This window comes from Pteropus medius, unplaced genomic scaffold (assembly GCF_902729225.1).
Source record: "Pteropus medius unplaced genomic scaffold, Ma_sr-lr_union100, whole genome shotgun sequence".
NCBI lineage: Eukaryota > Metazoa > Chordata > Mammalia > Chiroptera > Pteropodidae > Pteropus > Pteropus medius.
In genome coordinates this window covers 9,823,150-9,847,347 of record NW_024354503.1, presented here as the reverse complement: position 1 = coordinate 9,847,347, position 24,198 = coordinate 9,823,150, and the positions used below count along the sequence as shown (strand labels likewise).

Genomic DNA, 24,198 nt, shown 5'->3' with positions numbered 1-24,198 from the left:
TAGTTAAAAAGTACAGAGAAGCAGGCCCAGCTTGAACAAAAGCAAGAAGACACAGCATTTCCTTGATATGCCAAAATTCAATGTGAAGCAGGGAAACAGAGCTGAGGATGAAGACATGGGTAGTCTGTATAATACTTTAGGTAATATAAGGTCATGGAAGACCTTCTATGTCACGCAAAAGAGCTTGAACTTAATCCTAGCTCAGCATTATGGGCTGCTCCCCACCCCACTTCACTGCAGACATTACTAAGCAATCATACTGAACCCAACAGCAGTACTTACAGCAGACATTACCAAATTGACCAGAGCTGGTTCACGAGATAAAACCACTTTTCTCATCCCTTATGTATATGAAAGGAAGCCATCAAACGGTTTCATTTGAGGGAGTTGTGATATGCACAGAGTGTAGAGGATGAACTGAGAGCACTGAGCACAGGATGAAATAGATCTATTAGAAAGAAACTAAAGTAAAACCACTTGAGAGAGAAGGGCCCACACTAGCTTTTTAACAAAGAAAGAGGGGGAATGAAATATTTAGGAGTCAGGAAGAAATGACAAACACCCGAGTTTCTGCTTCAGGGACTGGGTAGACTGTGATACCATAAATACGATATGATCTATTTTGAAGATCATATGAAGGGGTCAGACCGTGTGTGAGGTGGGGGAGCAGAAACAGATAAAAGATAAATTGTAGACATGTTGTCTTTGAGGTGCCCATGAGATAGTGAGCTGGACACACTCACCGGACATGTGATTAAGCCTGAAGCACAGGAGTAGAGTTAGGGCTAGAGAAAAATATTTAGAAATTATCAGCATATGGTTATAGTTAAGGGGGAAAAAATACAACGATGAAAGCACCCTGGAACCATAACTATGCAGAAGGCCCTGTATGGAAACACAGTCTCACCTCTTACTGTTTTATCTCCATGTGTCTGACATGGGCTCCACCTTCAAGGAGTTTACCAACCAGTAGGAAAAATAAGATGTGCACAAATAACTAAAATGAAGGATTAGTAACTTGTAGCTATCCCAAAGAATAATACTGAGAATCCAAAAGGCACAAAGTTCAATTTTGATAGAAATGTTAAAGTGAATTTTTTAGTGCAGTAAGGATTTCGATAGGTATAAACAGGAGAGACAGCATTCCAGAAAGAGGGAACACCTGAGCACAGGTATGGATATGAAAAGGGCAAGACACATTCAGGCAAGGACAGAGTAGCTACCAGGTAAGAAAAGCAAACCAAACCATAATGCCTGCCTACCATAAGTTATTTATGACAACATATTATGTACATGTCATCTCTTTTAATCCTTGCAATCACATTATGAAGTAGGTATCCTTATTTCCATGAAAATGAGGCTGAGAGATACTAGTTTCCTAGTTTAACAGCAGCTGTTAGACCAGCACAAATCCAGTTTGGTGTACACTTCAGTGCCTTTCAATAACCATGGGGCCAGAAAGCCTTTGGATATGAGCTAGAAAAGTAGTCTGTAATCAACAGCATCCAATTCCTCAGCATGGATTCTGCAGGTTAAGAAAATGTACCTGGCCATTGAAGGAGTAGGTCATCGAGACCTCAACAGGACCTCATCAGTGGAGTACTGAGAGTGAAAGCCATGCCTTAATGAATTACCCAACTCTGTAACTTAATCTTTACTCTTTCCCTAAGCTTGAAATAACTCTGCTACCCTCCTCCATCCAACCAGACCTAGTACAAGGCCCACTTCTGCTTTGAAGCCTTCTCTGACCACTTGTGTGCCCTTTTTCTCCTTAGGGTCTTATTTCACATGGCATTTATCATTAATTGTGAGGCATTTAAAATCATACATTGGTGACAATGACATTTCACTTAGCCTCTTTAGCCCCAAACAAATCAAAAGTTCTTTCAAGTCAGAAACCACTATGTTTCATTCATAATTTCCTTATAGTTCCCTAAATAGCTACCACAGAACTAGACAGAAAATCCACATAAAAACCAAGCAAGGAATTGATCTCAAATTGGAGTATGGTCATTTACATGGCAGACTGATAAAAATCCAAGGATCCCTTCCAAATTAAAAATTACTTGGGGATGGGGGCTTTAGATTCAAGCCAGCCTCTCTCAGACTCCAGAAAAGATTTGAATGCCAGCTCTCTGCCCTGCCCTGTGCCAGGTGGTTTATTTTAAAGCCACTATATGTAGCTTTAAAATAAACCACCACCATATGTGATGATCTCTGTTTATTAGATTCCCCCTCATGAATAAAAATGAAGTCATAACAATCTAATTAGAAAATTTTTAGATTGCAAGCTAAGCCAGAAACTAATATTTGGTTCCAGTGGAAAAATACTGACAAAAACAAACACAAGAAAAAAAAATTAAATGATCCAAGAATTGACATCTGGTACTGCTGTGTCTGTTTAGAACTGGCAAAGCATATTTTAAAAATATATTCTATTCGATAAATAAAAAAAATGTTAATCTGTTTTTTTTTTTTTAATTTCTGGGAATTTTTATATTCCTTAAACAAGACAGATTCAGTCCTTTCCGGTCTAGACATGCCAACAGATTAACCAGAAAGAGATGAGCAAAAGGTGCTGTAAAAATGATTTACACAGAGCACCACACAGCAGCCTTCATGCTTCAGTGAAGAACCAGAGCTCCTTAAATCAATCTCTAATGGGAACTACATTTTCCATTATAAGTGGTTATAATGGGATTCTTAAAAGCCCTTCTTTCACTTAATGTTGACTTTTCCTCATATCAGTAAACTCTAGACTCATCCAAATACTGAATTACAAGAGTCTCCTGTATTTACGACATATTACAGACCAAAAAGAATTTTATGAGGGAGCAAAATCTTCTATCTAAATATTTATTTTTGTGATCTTAAATCAGGATGGTCAATTCAAGCCTAAATTCAGTTCGTTATGCAAATAAAAATGGCATATCCCAAATCCTTACCTCGTAAGAGCTGTGTTGAAGGCCAACTGCTTTCTGTACTGCCTGCAAAGTGTTCCCTGTTTGAGACCATAGCCCCACTTAGAATTTAAGCACAGAGCTATCAGAGACTTCCTGCTATATCAAACCAGTGTGGACCCAGACAGCCCAGGGTGGCTTTTGGCTTCACATCTAACACACAGCAGCTCCTTGTACATTTATGTATAAACAGTCCAGACTGGAAAAACACAGTACACTCATGATGTCCATCAACTGTTTTCCCCAAAACATGTTTCCTGTTATACAAATGAAATAATGCTTGGTCACATTGAGTTTGGCCATTGAAGTAATAGACCAAAATGTTCCTTTCTATGTAGACATTTCTTCCTAGAAAATACTTACGCTTATACAGAAATACAACAGACATTCATTCAGTCTTTCTCAAAGCCATACTGTATATGAAGGAAGGATATTCAAATGTACGTGTTAACCACAGTCAGAAATTTGAATATTCTGTTTAACAAGAAATCTGAGAAAAAAAGACAGAGAAACATACAAAAGTATGCCACAAACATGTAAGGGGAACATTCAGGAGATAATAACCCCAAATAAAAAAAAAATGTGTGTCACAAAAACAAAACAATAGAAAACAGAACTTAATAGCAACAAGAAGCTAAAAAGTTATGCCTGAATCAAGGTGATCGAAAACAGGCCAGTAGATAGCTACTTGGGAAAATGGGATGAAGCCAGTGGATAGCACAATGAACGGAGAACTTGTCAACTCTTATTCCATTATTCTTTGCTGAGGGAACTGAAATTAGACCTGAAAGAATTAAACAAAATTTGAGTTTCACTGTTCTCTTACCAAGATGAGTAAAGAGATTTCATCAAAGTAGCTAGCTATTCTAAATGAAGACCCACCTCTGTACTAGATAGATCATTTTATAAATTCTCTCTAAGAAGAGAATGTGCAAATGAGACTTCTAAAAAGTCATTGACAGGGTCAGGAATTGTTGAAGATGTGGAAAGTGCTAAAAACCTGACCACAGGCAAATACATTTCAATTTTCAACAAAAGTTAGAAGAAGGATTATGCAAATTACACACTGGAGAACATCACATAGATCCCCAGCAAAAATTTAGAAATAATCATTAAAGGCAGTTTGGCAAGGACTTAGAAAGAGGAGGCAGTGAACCCTGAGACCTAGAATGTATATAGAAAGCCAACCATTCAACAGAACAAGCAGACCCCTTTTTGAAGCAACCACCATGGACCAAGTACTCTGCTGGAAATAAAAAGATGAAGACAGTATTCATGGGGCCAGGAAGCTCAGGTGGAACAAGCAACTGAAACCAACAACTGGTAAGACAGGTAGCGAGTGCTCTGATATTGGTAGAGTACAGTGGGGAAGCAACTAACTCTGCCAGGAAGGGAAGTGTCGGGGAAATTTCACAGGTAATGCTAGAGCTGGGTTATGAAGGAGCAGCAGGAGTTTCCCAGACGAATGCAGAAAAAGTTCGAAACATTAGGCAGCCTGAGGATGTGCAAGCCATTGTGAAGGAACGTGTGCTCAGGGAATCCTGATGGTCTGGTGAGGCTGATGTACAGGGCTGGTAGAGGGGCAGAAATTCAGGGAATGGTGGCTTAGCCAAATTACTCTGGCCTAGTTTTACTTTTGGACATAGCTACTATTCTAACACACCAAGAAAAGGAGGTAAACGCAGTGTAACTGTACTTAAAAGTCATCTGATAAATTTCTCTTGATCTGCTAATGGATAAGATGGAAAAATGTGGGCTGGACATGGGTGGATACTTCTATGAGTAGATAAAGGAAAGCACTGAACCACTGTATCAAGAGGTATGTACTGACCAACTGACCAAACTCAACCCAGAGCTAGGGAGTTGACCTCTACTCTCAACCTGGAGGGTGGATGTTAATAACTTAATATAGTATTTGTCCTTAGGCCCTGTCCTCATCAGCAAATTTACTACTAACTCGAATTAAAACAGAGGTCTCAGATTTCTGGGAGGATAAATAACATCCTGAATAAAGGCATTTGGATTCAGACAGACCTCAGCTGTCCAGAGAAAGGTAGAATTTACCCATATGAATCTCAGGTTCTACCTCTGGGTGAGGTGCTAAGGAATGATAGAGATGGAGCTTACTATTAGCACAAGTGAATATGACTTTGCAGTTTTAGGTGACAGTAAGATCCACATACCTAATGGTGCGATTCCATGGCACCATCTCCTCCCGCCCCCCACTTCTCTGCAAAAAACACTAATGCAATTAGCTCAGAAGGAAAAAGACTATAATAGTCTGTCCCATCCTTTTTGAAGATTAAAATATATCAAGATGACTGCAATTAACTCTGGGTCTCAATACAGGAGAAACATAAGGAAATTGGAATAACTAGGATGGTTAAGTGACATAAAACTAAATTTTAAAAGTATTAGTCAAAGGAGCTGGTCAGGTCCAGCCTGAAAAGAGTTGGGCTGAAATGACAGCTGTTTTCAAATATCTCAAGGATCTTATGTGGTAAAAGATTTAGGCTTATCCCCATAAACCTTCAAGGGGTACATCTAGGATCAGGCAACAGACATGTAGGGAGAGAGGTGTTGGCTCAAGATAAGGAAGAACTGTCTTACAGACAGATGCAAAGAGCTGCTTCCATTTAGAGTGGCTTCTGAATCTCCAAAAGTGACCAAGCACAAGCAGAAAGACCACTTTGTGAGATTGCTGCAGACTAGCAGTTCTCAAACTTATCAAAATCAACACCGTTCATCTAAATATATATTTTATAATATGCTTTTTATAATATTGAAACGAAGTTCACAGATAAGATAACCTACTTACACACTTAATTTTATGAAACCAATATAATGCCCAAAAGGAAAGTAACTGATAACAGGTATTTCAATATGTAAATTCTCAAGTTTTAAAAATCTAAATAATGCCAAAAATAAAAGTGATTTATAATAGGTATTTCAATAAAGACACTCAAGCATAAGCTCATTAAAAGACACAATGAAATACTTGCTTACATCTACTTATATAGCACAAGTGTAGCTACAGGAGAAATGGGATCAGAAACTATTTTACTACAAAGGAGAAGTATAAGAAAATGAAAGAGCAGAAGCGAGGGGATTGGAGGGGGTGGGTAATGGCAGGGTACATGAACATCAGAATAAAAGCTAGGACTGTAAATAATAACCAAACAGATATTTCTATGCATAGTAATTTAGAACTAATCTTTATTTTCTTTAGAATGTTTCAATAAATATTCACATAAGTCCTACAGAAGATAAGAAATTCAGAAATATAAGAGACAATTTTTCGTGGTCTAGAAATGTCCCACTAATTGCAGGGCATTTGGCATCTCTGCTTCACCCCGGCCCTCACCTAAATGCCAGCAGTCCCCCCAATAACTGTGCCAACCGAACTGCCCTGCTAGAGGTATATTGCACTCATTGGGAACAACTAAAATAGAGAAAAGTCAAGCTCTATAGGTAAACTAATATTTTAAATTATTTTTCAATTAAACATTTTCAATTTCAAAAATTCTTTCAAAGCTGTGATTTTGTAAAGTCTACACATGAGAAGTTCTCTGTTAGTCAGCTCTGTGCTTCAGCTGACTAACCCCTTTGGCCCATGTTATTAAGGTAGCACAGCATCTTTAAACCAGGACAGTTCCGCCTGGAATCTATAATCTACATCTCTAAGGTGTGAAGCTTTGGGCAAGTCACTTAATTTCTCAAGCCCTCAGTTTCCTCATCTGTGAAAGGGCTGTTATAGAGATTAAATGTGTCTTCAATTGGTGCCCCATGGAACAGAAATTCTATCCACTGAGATTTCAATGAACCCACATGTTCAAGTGCTCATGAAAATTACCCCTACCTTCAACAACACCTGTAGAGTTAATTCAAATTTGCCCCAAATATTTCTCAACCATAAGATAAAACTTCCTCTTTCCCACCACCAACCACTATTTACTGGGTGTCTGCTACATATATATTAAAATCACAAAATGAACTAACTCAAGGTAGGCAGCTCTACTGAATATAAAAATGGCAGCAAGCAGAAAAAGTTAAACATTTATTGAACATTAACCATACACAACGAATTTTTTGTTCAGTGATGTCAATACACTTTAATATTTATGACTGTATGAGGGAGTTAATACAGTATTTTTAATTCTTTTCAGATAAAAAATTGGAAGTTTAGAAAGGTTAAATAACTTATTGAAGATTGAACAGCCAAGACTCAGAGCCAGAATGATCAGCTTTGTCTGATGCCAAAATCAGAACCACTAACTACCTCTAATGCTAAGGCTATATTACTACACAGCATTTTCACTTCAACTTCCAAATTCTTCCTGAATTTACCCACTGTTGAAAAGAACAAGAGGGTAAATACCACTTTCCTGAATTGTATTAAGATTAGTGATTACTATTTGTTAATAAATGTACTTCAGTGGACATGTCCATGCATTCAATAAATATTTACTAAACCGAATTAGATTTTTAAAGAGGTCATTAGAAACACATTCCTTTAATTCACCAAATTAATTATTACGTCTTAAGTTTTAAGCACAGAAGTAATGAGAGAACTTTGAATATGCCAGAAATATTTCCCTTAGCATTTGGCGATTTTTTTGTTTCTGTTAATTTGTAATCTTCTGCTAATATAATGATTTCCCCCATTGAAAACAAAATTGGTAAATACAGAGAATCTGAATCAAAAAATGGAATTCTGATCTTTTTAAAAAAGATTTCTTTATTGATTTTAAGTTAAAGAAGTCCCTTTTTTCTAAGGACTAAAATTATAGGTATTTTTTAAATCTAAAAATTACGATTCTATAAAAATTCTACCACAGGTTTTTAATATATTAGATGCATTCTCTCATTAATACAATAAGAATTCAGTTTTGAACAGTTTTATAACTGTACACAAAAGCAGATTAGGGGGGGAAATATGCAGAAAGTCATATAGAAAGTTATTGGAGGCGGTGAAAACAGAACAGAATCTACTCTGCTGATCTCATTTCTCAACCATAAGATAAAACTTCCTCTTTCTCACCACCAACCACTGTTTACTGGGTATCTGTTACATGTGTGTGATTGTCCCTGACAAGAGTTGGGAAAAATTTGATGCCTGCATCACCCACAGATGTGGTTTCTGGGGAACACCCCCTGCTATCACTTCAGCACTGTCGGATAATCTTCAGACGGTCTCTGAGATGAATCTAAAAGTGGTAGGCTCCAAATAGCATCAAGAGTGAAACAGGTGACATAGAAAGAAAAGTCTGTCCTCAATTACTTCTAGAATTCATTTCAGTATTATCAGACAGACCCATTGCTAAAATCCTAGACCTCTAGTCTTCTTTTTTGTTTTTATGCAGACATCTTCTGGCCCTGGCTCAAAAGGAAGAAAACTCCATACCACTCTGGAGTTTCTCTACTGATACAGAACTCAAGTTCATTCATTCACTAAGGCCTTGCAGGGAATAGGTGACAATGTGAATTACTGTGTCAGCTCCCTGAGCTCATAGCAAGTAACATCACTACTTCATGGGCCCTGATCTTGCACCAGACCCCAAATCCTTCAACTTTAGGAGAAAAATAACTGTGAGCAGTGGTTTCTACTACTAATTATTTATTATTATTATTATCATTATTTGGTAGGAGGTGTCTATCTGATGGATCTGAATTAGAGTTAATTGGTGCAAACAAAACCAATTAAATTTGATGTATAAAGATTTAATAATGGAACGCCTTTCAAAAGAACACAACAGTATACATGTTGCAAACACTAGTTTTCAAGAATTAAATGTGCATGTCCTTTGATACTATCAAGAGACAAAAGTTCACTCTACCTTTTAAATTGCTATTTCACTAAGTAAAAGGAGATGTGCTGCTTTGTTTTCGAGGATGGTAGCTGAAATTGAATGCAATTTCAAAATACACTGGCATATACTCATACTTGTAAAAATGCAAAATAAAAAATAATTGAATTATCACTTTCTAAGTTGTACTTCCAGCATATTTATTTACATGTTGAATACAAGTAGTAATAAACAATTTACACTAACTCCAAAATGATGCCTTATTCACATACTTCTAATTGATCCCTTCAATCCAGAAGGGTAGCTGCTCTTCCTTCTCCAGCATGAGTTCCAGGACAAAGACATGTGGCACAGACCTGAACTCCAACCTCAAATTTGAAGTCCAACCCAGCCCTGCCCAATCTAGCCAAGAGCAGCCAAACCACTGTCACCCTGCAGATTCATGAATGTGAAGTAAGTATTTGTGGTTCTAAACCACTAAGACTTGGAGGCTGTTAGGTAGCATTATCACAACGAAAAACCCAATATACCCTTAGAAATATCTTGATGCACAAATTACTTCGTGGATTTTTACCAAACCCGCATAGTACATATTTCTGTCTATGTGCATAATTCTACCAAGGCCTAGAATAGCAAAGCCCAGAGACAGAAGCAGCCAATTAACACAAATAGCCAAGGAGCTTTCCTTTCCTTTCAGTTTTTATTTACCTATAACCAATGTGCATGGCTATGGAAATTCAAGTACTTTTTCTTTTAAAGGTTTATGAGAAGGTATTATCTGACACCAAGGGTGACTTCTGCACATCTTGGCATGTTCATCTATATACTTTTACATTACTTTTTGTTATGTTTGAATTGTGTACCCTCCCCACCAAATGTTGAAGTCTTATCTACAGTATCCCAGAATGTGACCTTATTTGGAAAGAGAGTCTTTGCAGATCAAACTAGAGTAGGTCAAACTAGAGTATGGTGGGTCTCTAATCCAATACGACTGGTGTCCTTATAAAAAGATGACCATATGAAGTTAGAGACACACAGGGAGAACACCATGTGAGGACAGAAGCAGAGATCAGAGTTATGTAGCTGTAAGCCAAAAAAATGCCAAGGACAGCCAGCAAATCACCAGAAAGCAGGAGAGGCCAGGAGCAACTCCTCTACAGGTTTCAGAGAGACCACTGCCTTGCCGAGACGCTTGACTTTAGACTTCTAGCCTTCACAACTGAGAGACAATGAATTTTGATTGTTTTAAGATACCCACAGTTTGTGGTACTTTGTAAGACCAGCCCTAGGAAACTAATTTGCGTTTTAAAAATTTTATACACTATCAGCTTCAAAAGGTATTACTGCAGCAAAAATGGTATTACTTTCCCATCATGTCTATTTTGTCACTTTCTCTTATAATTTAAAGAAAATGTAGGCATGTAATTAACAGCATTGGTAAATATTATTTTGAATATTAGAGCAGGAAGCTCACACAGTTAACATCTGTACCCAGGACATAATTCAAGCATACCTTATTTGAATAGGTGGACTAAAGAACTGATTAAGAAAAAATCTTAACATAAAAGGAGTTTTGAAATATTCTGAGAGTGTAGCATCACCATGTATTATGATACTCATCACACTTTAGTGATTTTAGTCTAACAAACTCATACTGCCACGTTTCTCATGCACACTTACGCTATCTTTTATTGTTTTCTAATTGTGCCTCATGCCCACATTTCTTCTAGACTGTAAGCTCCCTAAGGAAGTATGTCTTGTTATGCATGTGTGAGCACATACGTGAGCACACACATACACATAAACACACATATTACAACTCCTAGTGTAAGCTAAATGCAAGATTTATGTTTAATATGTTGATTTTTGATTTGTTATGGCTAAATACTTAACAGACTGACTTCGGCTTATGGAACAATGAACTCTTACCTTATATTTAAATTACTGATCTCCATTTCTAAAAGTTATATTCCACATCAATAAAAGTACCTGAGCACAAAGTCCTGTTATGTATATTTTTTATTTATAAAAATATGTCTTCTGCACTAATATATGCATTATAACACATAACAAAAACAGAAGTTATGAAAAGATAACAGACATTCGAACAATTTCTTCCCATTCCCTCATGGGATGCACGAACCTTAGTTTGGAAACAGACCAGGAGAGCAGATATGTGAAAACATTTCCTATGATTTGGCCCTTTCCAAGAAATGCAAGATCTGTAAGAAACTAACATATTTATGAACTTTAAACACATTCTGTGGCAGAGTCATATAATAGTCTTGATCAAGCAATTAATATTTTAGAGTTGATGACAGAGTTGTCCCTGAAACTAGGATGAGCTGGTGGATCGGTAGATCCCCTCTGTAATTGCATATGCTAACTGTGGTGGTCTCTACACCTTGAACCCTTTAGTTTTTTGACTTTAGAAATGAAAATCTATGATCATATTTCCAGGCAAATTTCTGTAAGACTGAGAGAACCAAATTAAATAAAATTCTGATCTTGAAAATAAAAGAGCAGGATGAACAAAGGGGAAAATGGAACAGAGAACTCATAAATCATCTCTTAAGAATGTTTTCAACACAACAACATCCAATCTTCCTCTGTTCCATGTACGTGGATACACTGTGTTCTAAAACTAAAGGGTGTAGAGTAACATAAAACACGCCCCGCCATCAACTTATTGTAAGAACAGCTAAGAGATAAAGCCAACCAATACTGAATTTGTAGCACAGGTAGTTAAGAGTCAAAAGAACTGAAATCAGGGGTAGATGTCTTGGAAAGTGTTCATGGAATTGAGTATCAACCTGATGCATAATATTGGCTTTAAAGGAAGAAATGTGCCGGGAAATTTCAGACAGAGAGCCTGGAGGCAGGAACTCTGCCCTCTTCCCCCCGACACACAACCCACACCACTCCCATTCCCCCAGTGTGAGAGGTACTGAGGATTCTGGCCCTAGGAAGTGCTCAGTTCATTCAGGTGGGGAGTGGAAGACAAAGCTGAGTGCCTGAAATGTGAAAAGGGTACAGTTCCATTAGCACATAAGCAGCATTCTCTGGCTTAAACTTCCAAGAGAAAGCCACCACCCATAAAATCTCACGTATCATTTCACTCAGTCTACTTATTCTTCAGGAATTAGCCTTGGGGCTGATCTATACACAAAGCAACAGATCTAAATGCAAAAAAATACTAGGCAGATGGCATGTGGGTGAAGATGATGGGGAAGTGAAATATGAGTAGCCTTGAAAGGAGAAAAAGTAAAATATGTCAAAATGAATATACACTTGATAAAGTCGAGAATGTAAGAATCCTATATTTATTTTAATAATTTCTAACAAGTATCACTGTAATATATATGGATAACAAATAAACATGTAAAACATAAAAATGCCATCATTTCCGTGATGCCATCAATGGGGAAAAAAACTTTCATATTTTTCCACTTACCTGTCTTTCTCTATGCAGATGCATTTTAAAATCAAATCAGGATCTTTTTCTATATATAGTTTGGTATACTATTACTTAAAAAAATGACTCCATTGTTGCATTTGTCTCAAATGTTCACAGTATCACCCTTGATAATAACTAATACACAGTTGCTTACTCTGTGACAGACAGGGCTCCAAGTACTTTACATATATTTAGTTAATTCTCAATACAATGTGGGAGGTCGATACTATTATCTCTTCATTTTACAGAGGAGAAAATCAAGGAGAAATTAACTTGCCTAAGTTCATGTAGCTGGTAAAGGGTAGAAAAGGACTGCAAGCCAGGCAACTGGCTCCATCATCCCTGCTCTTAACCCCTCTACCATATCACCTGCCTCCCAAAAACAATGCGCTCATCATGAAATTAAGCCTCATCTCTGATTTCCTTAGGATGTACTCTTAGAATAGACTCACTGGTACCAAGGGATGCTATGAGCTACACTACTCTCTATCTAAAGTATACCAACCAACCCTCTCACCATTCTCAAAAAGGGAATGTGACCCAACTTCAATCTTGCCAGCACTATAGACTTTTAAAATCTAATTATAATCATGATTTCTTCGATGCAATTAAGTTGGAAATTGTTTTATGATTTGGCCATCTGTAGTTCCCATTTTGTTAATTTTTTATTCCTGCTATAGATGAAATGTTTGTGCATTACCTCCCACCCCCGCCCCCTCACTCCTTCATTAATTGAAAGCCTAATGCTCAATGTGATGGTATTACCTGGGGCCTTTGGGAGAGGATTAGGTCATGAGGGCAGAGCCTTCATTAATGGGATTAATGCCCTCACAAAAGAGGCCCCAAAGAGATCCCTAGCTCCTTCTGCCATGCGAGGACACAATGAAGTCAGCAGTCTGCAACCCAGAAAAATGCCTTACCACAGCTCAACCAGGCTGGCACCCTCATCTCAGACTTCCAGCCTCCAGAACTGTGAGCAACAAATTTCTGCTGCTTATAAGCTACCCAGTCTATGATATTTTGTTATAGCGGCCCAAATAGACTAAATTTCTTACTAGAATGCTTTTTAAAGAGTTAAGCCATGTTAAATTGAAACTATTTTGGAAAGTGCTGTGATTTAAGATATTAGAGGGTTGCTAATGAGCTGTTTGAGTGGGACCATATAGACAGGCCAGGGACCTTGCGGGGAATCGGCAAGACCTAAGGCTGAGGGCTCGGGTCTGAGCACCTGGGACTATAAGGACTGAGCAGGCCCTCCCAACAGACTAACAGCCTGAAACTGTGCTTTATATCGTAGAGCAGGGGCTATACTTATCAAAAGGCTAGAAGATTCATTATTCCCACTCAGGGCACCCTCAATTCCTGGTACCAACATGTCTAGGGAAACAATTCAGTAAATTTGATGTTTGCTTAGTGAGATAAGAATTACAGAAAGAAAATGAAAGATCTTGAGGTTTATCAAACCTATGGAGTCAAGTCACAAATTTTTCCTATTGTACATGGCACACCTGGTTAGTGATCAAAGTTATCCACCAGTCAGAGGATTTCTCATGAAGAGTGCTGAACAAACACTATTAAATTCTTATTCTCTAAATCCTCTGTTAATCAGTCAATAGCAAATTACCTCATGCCAGGCACTTTGCAATAAAACTGAGCATCTTGGACTCCCTCTTGTTACTTGAGTTGGAATTAAAAATACTTCATTACATATTTAGGAGTCATTTTTTGGAAGGACCATTCTCTCTAGATGATTCATGTCATCTATCAAGATCAATGTTTCATGGTTTGTATTTCTTAAGAGTAAACCTGTCTCCCATCAGACCCCTAAACTTTAGTGGTACCCCATTTGGAGGCTTTTGCCCCTTTGTGTACCAACTAAAAAGGCAAACCCAGGGGTGAGGCATAAAAGACTCTGTCCCAGATGAGGGCCATAATAAATATAAAAGCTATTTTTAATGACTATTAATATAGTGAGAGAATTAATACAGTAAGGAATGGATGCTAAAGAAAATGATACAGACATGTATTCTACTGAGGTGGGGGCATAGAAGAGAAACGAATGGTTAATATAAGCTCCAACTTTGGGCTTTTTTTATCTTTTTTTTTTTTAACCAATTTTAGTATGCTGTCCAAAATTAGAGTTACCTTTTACTAGAAAGCCAATTTTACTGTTCATGAGAAATGCCTGTTTCTGGTATGGAGGCCTACCTGGGACACTAAATTACATGTGCAAGGCTCCATCATTTTATGGAATCTCAACTAAGAATGGCCCCTAGAGATGACACTGGTACTAAGAGTGGCTTGCTAATGAAAATAGGACAGAGCGCACCAAGTAGAAAGAACAGAATGAAGAAAAATCATATGCTATGCATGTGCAGGAAGCAACAATCAGTTTTTATATCACTAAAATATTAACTTGGGGTCCATAAATAAGGATATGTAAGCAAAAAGGCATGTATGGTGTATGATAAGACCATGAACTTTAGATTTTTTAAAAGGTCCATGATTTGGCTGGTTGGGAGCAGGGAGGCGGGGTGGGGGGTCGCCGGTTAGTTCAGAACAACTGCGGGCCAAATGCATGGCAGGAAGGGAAGGGGGCAAAAAATGAATTCCTCAGGGCCCAAAAACTTTCTTCCCACCAAGATTCATAGCGAACTCCTTCCTGTGTAGTATGAAACCTTTAGAAGGTTTGAAGAGGAAAGTTTAGAAAGAAAACTGGCTGAAATGTGCGGGAAAGCAAAATGTAGGCAACAGTCCAAAGCATCTGAGGAGACAAGAGCAGTGGAAATGGAGAAAAGGGAGTTAGAGAATAGTTAGGAGATAAAACGGCAAGCTGAATGTTTATGTTTGCTTGTATATGCATAAAATGTCACTGGAGGATTCTCAATGAACTGATTATACTAGCTGCCAGTGGATAGGGAAAGCAGGTAGCTAGCGTAAGAAGATGAGAAGGAATCTTTTCACTGTATAACCATCTGTACGTTTTGAATCACATGAAGATATTACCTGCTGTAAAAATAATTTTTTAAAAATATGGAGGCTAACAGAACATGGAGGTTAAAGACATGGAGGTTATGAATGCCTCTATGTAAAAATTTGCTCACATCTCTCTCGAAATCCTCTTCAATGCTTCTAGTTGAACTTTTGAAATCAGATTATTTTTACACCAAAGGCTCCTGGACTGTACCAATGACTGACCCTTTTGAAAAATCTCTCTTTTGACCTGGATGATAAATGTATCAAATTGAACTCAGCAACACATAGATGTAAACAACTATTTACCTAGTCAGATTTAATCAACATAGCAGGTAGTTGTCAAAACATCAGAATGAAGAAAGTCTGGACAATTAACCAGGGAGCTTAATTTTTTTAATTTTATGATTAATAAAAGAGGCTCAAAGAAGAATCTATATTTGATTTATTAAAACACAGATGAATCAAATAAATCATTGATGTGAAAGAGGTCAGATATGAGGTCCAGTGCTGAGTGCAAAGTGAGCTTAGGCCAGCCCTTTGGCTAAAAATGATTTTTTTTATTATTATTATATGGAATGAATCTTCTGTTCAGCCTAATACAGTATATAAGGCATTGACTTAAATTGAATGGTTTTACCAATTTTAAATTAGTGATAAGTAAACATAAATTTAATAGTTAAAAAAATAAGTGTAATTTAGTTTTATAAAACTATGTTACATTGTTTTCCACTTGTCTCTATAAGCTCAAATATACTAAACTTGCAATACTTGTTCAAAACATATCTAATGGAACCAATTAAACTTGTTAATCAAAAACATTCTGTGTCCAGAGATCGATTTTGCAAATGTTTTCATTTATTTGGTTTTATGTTTTGTATTTTGCCTTGTTTCACAAAGGATGTGAGTCAGCTTAAAATAATAAATACAATAAATGGGAAAATATAATTAGATAAAAATCAGAATCAAGAAAAACAAAGTAGAACAGATGCTCAAGACCAAAGGGAAAGTGAGAATATTAATATAAAGTCACAGGTTTTTATAGGGTTATGATAATTGAGTTGCAAATTTGACTCACACTTCCTTACTGCCAAATCAGCAAAGGAAATATAATCAATTATCTGATTCTAGTTTTGTATGATGAAAAAAAGACAATAATTGCTCAGAGGAAGTAAAGCTTTTCTTTGGCATTTAGAACTGAAGGGAATTTCTTCTATGAGTCTTCAGTAGCTGTAGAAGAGACCCTGATCTTAATAACCACATTTCTTAAGTCACATAACGGTAAGTTTCTTGTGACTTTACGAATAGAATACCTCAGTGTGAGCACAAGGTGGGTGAGTTGCAAAAGATACAAAACAAGGTAATCAAAGTATATAGTTTCTGAAGATCTGGCTAGACTCCTGGTCTAACATCTAGGATTAGAGAGGAACTGGTGGATATTATGGCCTTCATTCAGCCAGTTCTCTGTAAACATCATTTGTCTCAATTAAGCTCTGATCAAATCTGTGAGCAGACAACTCAGGTTCTCTGATAAGTGCAGAAACAAAGACATTCTATACTACTGTTGAGGGAAGATAAGTACACAACAATTATTCTGCAACCACCAGTTCCCTGTATTTGAAATTCAAGGTTATACAAATTTTCTTTTCTATACTTTTTCGGAAACCATAACAATTTTGGTTCTAACATATGTGAATTACGTGGATTCTATTAGATGTAAACAAAAACAAGAAATATTTGGGCTGGGGTGAAAAAGTAGTGGGATAAAAAAGTATGCCAGGATAAAGGACAGTAAACGACATTAGGCAAGGAAGAGGTAGGGGTTTGGATAATAAAACTTTACAGAAACAGTAAATCCAAGTCTTAGAATTGCATTTCTGTGGTGCATATGGAGGCAGGGTGCTAGGGTCTCACTCAATAGGCTCCAAGTAGTGAGCCATCCAATAGCAGAGGCATTGCACATTTAAATGCAGGACACACAGAAAAATGCGTCTTCTATTCTGAGATTAGGAACCCACTCTTACTCGACAGATTTCAAGGCCAGGTGCACCAGCATGGTTTAAATGCTCAACTTCCATTTGTCAAATGAACAAATAAGTGTTTATTATCTACAACAAAGTAAAAAGAGTTTACTGTAACCACAGGGGAGAGCTCTTTTGAGAAATTTAAAATGAGCAAGGAAGAGAAATGTAAATTGTTCAATGTCCTTGACTACAAATTTAATATGTGTAAAATTATCTTTATTTCATGAGGGAATTTCCTTTGTTCCAATGAACCATAACATTTTTCTTAAGTGCCCTCCCACTGTTGGTTCCCCCAATCTCACCACCTTTCACATAGCTGTTATTGCCTCACCATCTAGAAAAAGTCAAGTAGGCAGGAAAAGCAGTAAGAATAAACTATGGCTTACCATAGTTTGTGGAAATTAGTCTTTTGGGTAATATGCAATGAGGATGGTGAAGAGGTATTAAAAGGAAAAAAAAAAAAAAGAAAAAAAAAGGAAAGAAAACAAATGATTGGACCACACCCAGATAATTTTGTTCAAGTGATTGAAAAGAGGTTAATGCTGACTCATGAAACTTACATAACAGGAAAATAAAAACAAAATCAAAACAGGAAATGTCACAGTGCAAAAAATAAAACAAATAAAATGTGATGCAGTCATCCTTGGTTTTTTCAAGATAACATAAAATTCAAAGGCACTGAATCTTCCAAACCACTGATTTCACAACTACTCTGACTGTCGAACTTGTAGATTGATATATGCTTATATACTGGGGAAAACCCTTACAGTTGAAAATGTATATCTATGCTATATATTTTGAATCATTTAGGAATCAGATATTTCTACATGCTTTGTTTTTACCTTTACCTGTAATAAAATATTATAATTAGATCAACCACAACAACTCAACTCTAAAACAAGTTAATATGTCACTTATTAACCAAATCACTGTTACCTCTAGAGTAACAGAATTTTCTTTTAGACATGAATTGTACTTTTTCTAATTGTGCTTGAGTTTAATTGAAATAAGTTTGATTACCACTAAGAATGGAAAATTTGCAAGCTTGGACATGAAATAAACATATTAGGAGTAGGGGAAAATTATTTCTTAATAACACTTTAGAGAAGGATAGCATACAGTCCTTTAAATGTCAAAATTCAAACTCAGATGTTAAGATAAGCAACTTTGACTATTTACACAAAGAAGCAATTTTTCAAATTAAGTAAAACCATCAACGGCCACAAAACAAATACATTTTAACAGTAAATTGTCTTTAGATGACTCAACAAATAATTAATAAGCACCCAGTTTATATCAGATGTAGAGGATTACAAGATTGAACAAGACGAAGGCTCGGTCCTCCTGGAGTTTACACCGGTTAATTTTCCAAAGCTCTAATCTTAATAGGTTAATATAAAATTAGAACTTACAAAGATCCACTTTCCAAAACTTTAAAGCTTATTGCTTGAAACATAAAATAAAAAAAATGATAACCCGTGAAGAGATAATCTTGCCAAAAGCTCTGATGTATGAACTTTATGCTTGGGGGAAAAGAAAGATTTCATAACCAGTTTCTCAGAAATACAAACCTTAACTCCTAGTTGGAAGCTAGGTTGTGCCCAAGGCTGCCTCTGCTGGCCAACTCGTTGCATCCGTCCAGCATATTCTAAACTCTCTACACCTGTATCAAACTTGCCACTCGTACGTAAACACATCCCTTCACATAAGCAGGAGGCTCCCAAGCAGGCAGCACAATACTCCAACCTCATGTATCTCCGGCATAATCTGACCTCTAAAAGGATCTTTTCTAACTGGCCCTAGAATGTTGACTGTAAGGGTCTGAGTCATCAATTTTATATACTGTCCAGCCAGCTCTGAAATAAACAAAAATCCACAGTGACTTCTACATGCCGCTAAAATAACGCTTTCCGTGTCTACACGTTTGGCTAAAACAAGAAGAACGCATCTGCTCATGCAGCCGAAAAAATACCGTGACATTTCTACCTGAGCTGCGGAAAATCCACCGCCCTCCATCCCTTACCCCCTCCCCCACCCCAAAATAAATAAGCTACACGCTAATTTGTCCTCCTCACCCCCAACCACATCACGCTGGGGCCCTGGAGATGGGCGGGGAAGGGTCAAGCTCTCCTCCGCCACCGCTCGGCCACCCTCGCTCTAGAAGAGGTTGTCAGGTTAACCCCCGGCTGCGCCCCGCGCCATTAGCACACCTGCGAACGCTCCACCGGCCCCCGGCGGGAGGCAAGTTTAGTGGGTCCCGGTCCCTGACCCCCGCCTCTCCCCAGCGGCAGCATCAGCTGCGGGCTGCAACTAAGGCTGGTCCCCGCCTTACCCACCTACCTACAGGGTGGGGGCGCTGGCTCCTCGGGTCCGGGAGAAGGGGTTCCGGCGCATGCATTTCTGGGAGCGGTGGCCTCTGCTGCTCGGCGCTGGGGACCGCATCCTCTAGGGTGGGTAGAAGGAGGGGTCGCGGGGGGACAGTGCGCCGAGGAGGAGCAAGGCCAGGAGGAAGGAGCGCCGAGGCGCGCACCCTTGGGGCCCGCCGCCGGGACTCCCCAGGCCTCTCCGCACGAGCAGCGGCAGCTCGCCAGCCCTGCAGCTCAGCCGGCGGTCCGGGTATCCGCCGCCACAGGCTCACGGGCCCGGCCGGAGGCGGGGAACTACCGATGGCGCGACGCGGTGCAAATGCCCGCCTCTAGCTCCGCCCGGCTCGCGCCACGCTCTGCACCCCTCCGCGGCGGCGGGGGCCCGGGGGTTCCGAGGCCGGGCTCTGCGGTTTGGGATGCAGCTGCGGCATCCTCCTTGCCCCCGTGACCTCAGAGCTGGAGCCTAGGCACCTCTGCCGCCCCCGGCTATTGTAGCCTCCGCTGCCTCCGCACAGCCCCAGCAGCGGCCTGGCGGCCCCGCCTCGGATTGCTGCGCGCGCGGCCTCCGCAGGCCTCGGCCCATTGTGACGCCTCCCGAGAGCCTGCTCTTTGCTGCCCCGGCGTCTGGAAGCTTGGCGGCGGAACCTAGGAGAATCTTACCTCGCCCCGGGCTGCATCCCCTACAGCTGTTCCGCCGTGGCCACCAATCTTTGTGGGAAGTAAGGCTTTAAGAGTAGAGCTGGAGTTAGAGCGTCTCCTCAAGCTTTAAAGCCTTGAGTTTACTTCCAGCTCCGGGACCAGTAAATTCATTCGTCTGTCCTTCCTGGCGTTGCGTTTCGCAAAGGGGCCCACCATCTCCTCCCCCTCCTGCCCCAGTACCCTGTACAGCATCCCAGACGCTGCCAAACTGCAATCTTTACAGCAATGGGGACATAGCAATTAGGCCTTCCAGGCCGACTCTTGGCAGAGACGGAGGAAGTTTGGGCTGAGAATATTTGCATCAGCAGCCAGGCATTGTCCGTGAGCTTCCCATCCCCACTTGGTTGCTGTCCCCAATATGGGCCCACGACCAGCACTGCAAGATGATTTAGATTTTACAATCATAAAAGCACTCGTCAAAGAACTGTGAGAGCAAATCAGTTTCTCTGGACATCTAAAACCATGTTCTTCTGATTCAATGAAATCAGCTCTTTGTATTTTAGGAGCCTACTTTTCCCTTGAAAGTAATTTGCAAATAACACAATATCTAAACAAAAAAGAAAAACACCTATTTTTTTTTCTCATTGAAACTATAAAGATCAAAACCTGAGGGCCAGTTTTATACATGCTCGGTGCAGAATTGGGCGATTATTTCATACTTGGCAAGATAGTATACCATGACCACTTGCAACTGAAATCCTAAAGCCATCACTGTTGATTGCTTTGCTCCGACTTCCGTGAGAGGCTCTTAAAGCGTGAGCAGCGTTAATAACCCAGAGGAGGCCGCTATCTAGTGTGCCTGTGTGTGAACTCTGACACGCCCGTGTTATCAGACCAGCAGCAGGCTCTGCACTGAGTTTTTGTTGTTGTTTGTTTGTTTATCTGCCTTGAGTTTGTGTCGTTATTTGTTTGTTAGTTTTTCTTCCTGTGGGTGAGTGTAAACCTCACAGCCAAATCCTCCTAGTCATCTTGCGGTGCTGCTGGTCATAGGACCGTAGAAGGAACAACACCTAAGAGGAGATGAGAAGCTCGGGCAATGCCTGGCTGTTGATGCAAATATTCCCAGCCCAGGCTCTTTTCAGATCTCTACCAAGAGTCGGCCTGGAGGGCCGAATTGCTGCGTCTTTATCACTGTAATGATTGCAGTTTGGCAGCATGCGAGATGCCATACCGCGCGACTGTAGCAGGAGTGGGAAGAGTTGATGGGACCCCTGCGAAACGCAACGCAGAAAAGACAGAATGATGAATTCACTGTGGCCAGATTTTTTGTTTTTTTGTTTGTTTGTTTTAATAAAAAATAAAAATTAACCAGGCATAAGAAAAGACATGTCCCAAAGTAGTACAAAATGTGATAAAATCCCTGAAGCTTTTTGAAATGAGTTCCTTTAAGCTAAGTGGTGGTCCAGTACAGAGGAGGGGAGGAGCTTCACTGCGCTGGGTTCAGGAAACAGAAGCCCACCACTTGATTACTTTTAGGGACTCCGATAGATCTAGAGTCCCAGTTTATTTTCAAAAGATACCTATCCTTATTCATAATATTTTACCCCAAATTCAGAATAAGTCAATTATAGAAATGTATACACACATAGTTTATGATGTATAAGTGACCAGATGAAGTCAATGAGAATATGGCAGTTGTCTACTCTTAAAATTTTTAAAGAGGTCTACCTTTTAGAATGTAGCTTCTGCAGGAAATATTCATTGAGTTGCAATTCTTGAGTGTTTCCATCATTTCTGCACCAAGAGTCTGCTTTAGTTTTTTTCTCTATGGACCTCAGTTTTGTCAAGAAACAAATTCAGTAGTGATTTTTTTTATTAGCTAAAGATATAACTGAGTATGTATTTCAAAAGCAGTAACCGTCAATTATAAAATGTCAGCCTTTTGAAAATATTGCATGTAATTTCAAGATCCTCTTTACTATCTTCATTAACTCTCTTAGGACTGCATGCTGTATCATGCTTATTACAATGTTTTATTACATAGAAGTCCCAGTATAATAAAGAAGTCTGCTTCCCAGTTTAGAGGAGGGGGAATTCCCCCTTAAAGATTCTTCATTCATACTATTTCATTAACTCAGCATTTATTGATTTGCCTAAGCTTTGTCTTTATAGAGAAATCAGAAGAAATAAAACCATTTCCTTATCCTCTAAATCTGCATTGTCCAATACAGTACCCAGTAGCCACATGTGACCATTTAAATTTAAATTAAATTTAAATTAAGTTTAAATTATTCCACTAGCCACACTTCACGTGGCTAGTGACTTTTCTTTTGGACAGCAAAAAATAGAACATTTCTATTATTGCAGAAAACTTTTCTAAAAGAAAAGCTGCTCTAAATAGAAGGTGATATTTTAGGAGATAAGATATAATGCATAAAATAATTTGGAAAAATCTTAGTATGCTACGGATCAAAACTAATTAGAATGTGTACTTCTTAAGAACATGGTAATCTCCAAGAATTCAGGCTCTAGCTTCAGACTGCAGCACTACCACTGGCTCACCTTGGGTAAACTGCCTAACTCCTGTTGCTTTATCTGTAAAATGAGGGTGATAATAGTATCGACTTTACAGGACAGACATAAAGATCAAATGAAATGATCCATGAATGACACTTAGACTAAAGTCTAGAATGTGACCTTCAGGAAAAGCTAGGTATTACTATAACAATATACATTATTATAATAAAGGTTTTCTTTTTAAAAAATTGTGTCCCTAGTACCTGTCATTATACCTGGCGAATAGAAGGAGACTGGTAAACACTGCTCTAACACTTGGCCAAAATGAAAGGCTTCCTGGATAAGTAATGAGCTCACAACCACTGAAAGTGTAGAAACTTTTTTGGAAGTCTTCTCTGTAAAGGTGTTGAAGAGGAGATTTGTGCATTAGATGATGTGTTTAGTCTACTAGTACCAAGAAAGTTCACTCTTCAGTGGTTGAACTTCTCCTTTTCTAGCACAAAGAAACACCTCCTTTCACATACCTGACTTGGGCTGGTTGACATAAGAGTTCCAGAGGAGGTCAATACGGATGACATCTGTGGAGGTCTGTCCTGCACCTAAAGAGGTAGAATGGAGTTCACTATTTAATAGTGTTGAAGGCAGTGACTCATTTTCACGACTGGAATCATTTGTCCAGCACATTATAAATAGTAACCTGAGTTTCTGGTAGAATGTAAATAGGTCCTTTTGTGGATTTGCCTAGGTTCAGTGCTTCTGTTGGCTTGTCTAAGGAGGAGGTAGAAATCTTATCATTTGAAATGAAGAACCAACCAGAGTGTATTAAGAAACAAATACTGATGTATATAGAAATAGATTGCTGTCTGGGTGTCTGTCAGCACATAGAACATATGGCTGATTATCTAGACTAAGCACAATAGATTTGCCCTTTTCTTTTATTCACAGTTAATTTCTGCTGTCTTATTTCTGCTAAAAATAGTACCTTCAATAACTTAAGAATCCATTATATATTTTTTACATTTTCTAAAACACTTATTCAAGTAAACTGGGGCTGACATTGGTGCTAAGATATAATTTAAAATTCTGAAATGAATCCCTAAATTCAAAATAAAATTAACTGATGGTGGTTATTTGGATTGTAAAAAATTTACAGTGCAATTAACAGAAAAAGAAGGTTTTCTAAGGAAATAATTATAGATTCACAAAAAGTTTCCAAAAATATACAGAGATGTCCTAGGTTTCTCCTCCACACTTGTTCCTCAATGGTAACATCTTGTATCATTACATCATAAGATCAAAACCAGAAAATTGATTGTTGGTACACTCAGTTAATCATTAATAATTGTTAAAATGTTATGCTATGTAAATGGAATCATACAGTATGTAACTTTTTGAATTGTTTTTTTTTTTTTTCCACTCAGCATAATTCCCTTGGGATCTGTTCAAGTTGTTATA

General features: G+C 38.6%; 1 protein-coding gene across 8 annotated transcripts in view; it reads right to left on the bottom strand.

Moving 5' to 3' along the window:
* The window catches only part of NCOA7 (nuclear receptor coactivator 7), a 123,607-nt gene extending 103,159 nt beyond the window's left edge, over nucleotides 1-20,448 (bottom strand). For 3 of the 8 annotated variants that reach the window (XM_039854848.1, XM_039854849.1, XM_039854841.1), the window contains exon 1: nucleotides 19,562-19,696. The gene's annotated coding sequence lies outside the window, so the exon portion shown is untranslated. Of the gene's footprint in view, nucleotides 1-18,792; nucleotides 18,974-19,561; nucleotides 19,702-20,247 lie in introns of those variants that run through there. The other 5 variants (XM_039854845.1, XM_039854847.1, XM_039854843.1 and 2 more) reach the window with 4 other exon arrangements.
* Nucleotides 20,449-24,198: the final 3,750 nt, after the last annotated feature.